This window comes from Grampus griseus, assembly GCF_964374135.1.
Source record: "Grampus griseus genome assembly, chromosome: 19".
Classification (NCBI taxonomy): Eukaryota; Metazoa; Chordata; class Mammalia; order Artiodactyla; family Delphinidae; genus Grampus; species Grampus griseus.
The window spans coordinates 2,585,029-2,591,090 of record NC_139013.1 but is presented as its reverse complement, the minus strand read 5'-3'; positions in this window follow the sequence as shown (position 1 = coordinate 2,591,090).

Below are 6,062 nucleotides of genomic sequence, written 5' to 3'. Positions count from 1 at the left end.
ATGTCAGCTGTTCACCATATATGTAATAGTTTTCAGTGCTTCTTTCCAGTTTGTGCAAAATGTGTAAGAAATAAAATCAGAATTCTTTTTTGGAATTAGGTTATATACAGTTGGACTCTTCTGTGTGCGTTTTTCTATTGCAAAAGCTACTTTTGAAAGCACCTATATCTAAGACAACTTTGTGAAATGTTTGACCACATGGATTAGGTCCCTCTAACTTTGACCACAGCTGAGAAGACGACAACTGGATTTGTGAACGGAGCATGCATGTAGGATAATAGAACAATTTTCCATTTAAACTTGTCATATCAGTCTGCAAGATCAGCGTAAAAAATCAACACTTCAAGCAAATGGATGAGCAAACAGCATAGAGAAGGCTCATGGAGGGGCATGTCTTTTCTCCCTACCCTATACACACACCCCTCTACCTTGTTAAGTCCTCTGTCAGTCTGCCATAGAGGTTGGTTCCAAAATAATGGTCACAAACCTAATATGTACTAATAAGACACTGTTCTTGTCTGCAGGCATTTACAGTTTAGGGAATACAGGATATTTAAATATGGAAGCATGTAAGGTACACAGGTAATATAGAGGATGATGAACTCCATGGTGATGGATCACTTGGAGACAGAGATAGTATTAAAGGGAGAATAGATATTTACTAGGCACACAAAAGTTGGGAGGCTATTGAAGGCAAGAGAAAGTACAGAGGTACAAACTAAAGGCAGAGGGTTGTGGAGTATTAGGGGAGTTACAAGTTCCAGCATTTAGTACAGTGACTGGCACATAGGAAGTAGTAAGTACTCAATAATATTGAATGAATGAATGAAAACATCTTAGTTTAGCTGGCCTGTCTCTAAGGCATAATCCAAAGAGAACACTGAAATTTGAAGGTCACACAGACATTGAGATTAACCCATGGAAAACATGCCCTCACTCTAAGGAATCACTAGTGAATTTTGAAGGCTGTGATGAACTTAGGGTAACCACAGCAAGGAGCAACCTTAAACCTAGTCCAATTTTTATAACTATATTAATGAAAACCTACATGCAAGGAATAACAGAATAAATGACATGACCGTTTCTAGGGCTTAAATCTGTTTACCTGTTTCTACTGTTCTACATGAGATACCTGGGTTTGGGCCAAAAAATAAAAATTTACAAGACATACAAAAATGCAAGAAAAGTCACCACCCACCAAAAGACAAAGCAGTCAAGAACTAGACCCAGACTACCTCACACAGAATTTTAAATAATATGTTAAAGGCTCTAATGAAAAAAGTGTACAACGGGCAAATTAGATGGGTCATTTGATCAGAGATGGAACTATGAGAATCAAATGGAAATACTGAAATGAACACAGTAAAGAGATGGGAACAATACCTTCAACAGGCTCAAAGGTATACTTGACATAGCCAAGGAAAGAATAAGTCAACTTGAAGGTAAGTCAATAAGAATAGCCAAACTGAAACACAGAGGAGGGCAGGGGTCACAGAACAAATCGTCCAAGAGCTGTGGGAAAAGATCTATTGGTCCAACACATGCAGAATTGGATTCCTGGAAGGAATAGAGAAATTGGGTGGGAAGAAATATTTGAATAAACAATAGATAATGACACCAGAACAAAAATCTATAAAGCTTCAAAGAATACAAGGAAAGATTTTTTTTTAAAAGACGTTACATAGGAACAAAAGGGGGAAAAAACTGTCTATGAAATTTTTCATGAAAATGTCTTTCAGAATTGATAGAGAAATGAAGACTTTCTCAGAGGAGGAAAAAACAGAAAATACATTGCCAGAAGACCCTACTCTAACTTCCTTTAACAGTTCTTTAAACAGAAGGAGATGCACAAAGAGATCTGGAAATGGAATAAATGAAGGTAAGATAGTTTTTTTTTTTAAAACTTATCTACCTAAAAGCTGTCTAAAACAGTATGCTATAGCATATATCAGTGTAAATAGATGACAGAAGCACAAAGGATGTGAGGGAGAAATTAAGAACTATATTGCATAATATCTTTACTTGTTAATGTTACATTATTGAAGATATATTCTGGTTAGTTAAAGACATATTGTAACCTTACAATAACCTCTAAAACATTTTAAAGAGATGTAAGCAGTTAATAGAATAAAATGGAATAATTAAAAATCCTCAGTTAACCCAATAGAAGGCAGAAAGAGAACAAAAACCAAAGAATAGGCAGAACAATTAGAAAATAGTTAAGAGGATGGATGGGTTTTAATCCAAATATATAAAAAATTGCATCAAATATAAATGGTCAAAACACACCAGTTAAAAGACAGATTATAAGATTGAATGAAAAAGCAGGACACAGCTATATGCTGTCTAGCAGAAAGTCACTTTAAAGGTATAGGTAAAAGTTAAGTAGTGGGGAAAGAGAGATCATGCAAGCATTGGTAAAAAGGAAGCTGAATTCACTTTTAATATCAGATGAAGTAGACTTCAGAGTAAGGAATATAATCAGGGAAAAAGACAAACACTACGTAACAATAAATTTTCTAGGTAAACATAACAATCCTAAACGTATATGCATCAAACTACAGAGGTGCAAATTTCACAAAGGAAAAAAGAAAGTGTAAATAGTCTACAATTATCATTAGAAACTTCACCACTTGTCTCTCAGTCATTGATAGAACAAGTAGAAAATCTGTAAGAATATAAAACTGAAAAACATGATCAACCAAATTAATGAGTTGACCTTTATAAAACATTCCACTCCACAAGAGTAGAATACGCTTTCTTTCCAAGTCTTCCAAATGTTCTTTCCACATGGAACATTTCACCAAGAGAGACCGTAAAACAAATCTTAATAAATTTTAAAAATTTAGTTACATATATTCCCTGTTCATACAGAACTAAACTAGCAATAACAGCATGGTATCTGAAAATATTCGGAAGGTTTAAATTACAAATTCCACTTTTTTAATAGATACAGAATTAAATTTACTATTGAATAAGTGGACCTACGCAGTTCAGACCCAAGTGATTTGGGGTCAAGTGTAATGAGTACAGAGGAATCACAGAAGTAACTGAAAATGCTGGGATTTAAATCATGATGGGAAAGACCCATTATGTGATACTTTCTGTGCCGTTTTCTGATATGTCACACACTCCTGGAAATACATAAGAATTCAGAAATTGGCTAATAAGCATCAAATAATTTAATCTTCAAACGTGTGGGTTTTTCTTCAGCAGTTTCTTCTTTCTCAGATACATATGCAGAAATTCAGGCAATTCAGGCAGATGTAACAGGTTAGAAATGAGAAAGCCCCCAATTTCCCACCTGATTTTAAAGTCAAGAACTTGACATGTAATTTAACTTCTTAAAGTGCAGACCCCTCCACTGCTCTGGCTGCATCTCGGACCACCCCCCTTGGGCCCCGCCACCTCGAGGAGCAAGCCCACCTTTTCCTCCACTGCTGGCACCACATGACACAGAACCTACATCCTGTGGGCATCTGCTCGATGACCTCGTGCCGAGTTCGCCTCAGTCATTTCTTACTGCCCCAGTATGTTTGATTCCCAGTACTCCTGCCACATTGCCGAAAAATGGAATGAACTTTGAGTCATTTAGAAGAGAACAAGCAGCTATTTGGAAAAAGCCAAGGTAGACTGTACACGCAATCCTATTTTTTTAATTGACCAATCCTATATTTCCTCAAATTCGTTTGCAAGATACAAGTTTTTCAGTTTATGTTCCATGGTCATTAATTCTGCTTTTGACACTTCTTGACTATGAATTTAAAGTTAATGATCTTTTTGTTGACAGACAAAAGCTCATCTACCTTGCCTGCTTCATTATTTAAGATCCCAAAAGGTGAGTTTCACTTTGTGTTTATTTCATGAAGCTTATAAAATTTGCTGTGGGAAACTGGGTGTTAATTGTGGCAGATATATCAAGAAATCAAACATTCCTTTATAAAAAGCACTTGACAAAGGATAAACCAGGAATAAGTTGAAGAATTATCTATTTCTTCTTGAGTAAGGTTGGCAGTTTGGTTCTTTCAAGAAAATTTTTCCATTTTATCTAAGTGGTTAAATTTATTTACATAAAATTCCCAATATTCCCTTATCTGTTTAATAACTGTAGTGATGTCATCTCTGCCATTCCGGATATTGGTAACTTGTATGTTATCTCTTTTTTTTTCATATTGTCTGAGTGAAGATTTATTGGTTTTATTGACCTGCTTTTGTCTTTTCTGTTTCCTACTGATTTCTTTATTTCCATTTTTATGGTAACTGGGTTTCATTGCTCTTCATTTTCTAATTTGTTAAGGTGGAAATTGAAGTCATTGATTTGAGAGTTTTATTTTCCAACTTAGTAATATTATGTTTCCTTCTAAGTAATGTGTTAGCTGCATTCCACATATTTTGATATGCTGTGTTACAAGTTTCATTCAATTAAAAATACTTTCTGTTTTGCCTTTTGATTTCTCTTTTAACCCATGGGTTACTAAAAATTGTGCTATTTAGATCCAAATATTTGGGGGATTTTCCAATTATCTTTCTATTATTGATTTCTAACTTAATCCATTCTAGTTAGAAAATATTTTGTATGAATTGAATCCTTTTAAATTTATTGAGATGTGTTTTAAGGCCCGGAATATTGTCTATCTTGGTAAATGTTCTGGGTGCATTTAAAAAGAATGCATATTCTACTGTTCTTGGGTGGAGTGTTTTTTAAATGTCAACTAGATCAAGTTGGCTGACGGTGTTGTTCAAGTCTTCAGTGCCCTTACTGATTTTCAGTCAACTTGTTCTTTGGGAGATGCATGTCAAAATCTATTATAATTGTGGATTTGTCTATTTCTTTCTTTAAATTGAAGTATAGTTGATTTACAGTGTTGTGTTAGTTTCAGATGTACAGTGGAGTGATTTACTTATATATATATATATATGTTTTTCAGATTCTTTTTCATTATAGGTTATTACAAGATATTGAATATAGTTCCCTGTGCTTTACAGTAGGTTATTGTTGTTTATCTATTTTATATATAATAGTGTGTATCTCTTAATCCCAAGCTCCTAATTTATTCCCTCCCCCCACCTTTCCCCTTTTGTAACCATAGTTTGTTTTCTTTATCTATGAGTCTATTGCTGTTTTGTAAATAAGTTCATTTGTATCAGTATCATTTGTTTTAGATTCCACATATAAGCAATATCATTTGATATCTGTCTTTCTCTGTCTGACTTACTTCACTTAATATGATAATCTCTGGGTCCTCCATGTTGCTGCAAATGGCATTATTTTATTCTTTTTTTATGGCTGAGTAGTATTCCATTGTACATATATACCACATCTTTTTTATCCATTCATCTTTTGATGGACATTTAGGTTGTTTCCATGTCTTAGCTATTGTAAATAGTGCTGCAGTGAACATTGTCGTGCGTGTATCATTTCAAATTATAATTTTCTCTGGATATATGCCCAGGAGTTGGATTGCAGGATCATATGGTAACTCTATGTCTAGTGTTTTAAGAAACCTCCTTACTGTTCTCCATAGTGGCTGTACCAATTTACATTCCCACCAACAGTGTAGGAGGGTTCCCTTTTTCCCACACCCTCTCCAGCATTTATTATTTGTGGACTTTTTGATGATGGCCATTCTGACTGGTGTGAGGTGATACCTCATTGTAGTTTTGATTTGCATTTCTCTACTGATTAGCAATGTGAAGCATCTTTTCATGTGCCTGTTGGCTATCTGTATATCTTTTTTGGAGAAATGTCTGTTTAGGTCTTCTGTCCATTTTTTTTATTTTTTTAAATTGGGTTATTTGTTTTTTGATTCTGAGCTGTATGAGCTATTTGTATATTTTGGAAATTAATCCCTTGTGGTTGCCTCATTTGCAAATATTTTCTCCCATTCCCTAGGTTGTCTTTTGTTCTGTTCATGGTTTCTTTTGTGTTCAGAAACTTTTAAGCTTAATTAGGTCCAGTTTGTTTATTTTTGCTTTTATTTCCGTTACTTTAGGAGAAGGATCCAAAAAAATATTGCTACAATTTATGTCAAAGAGTGTTCTGCTTATGTTTTCCTCTAGGA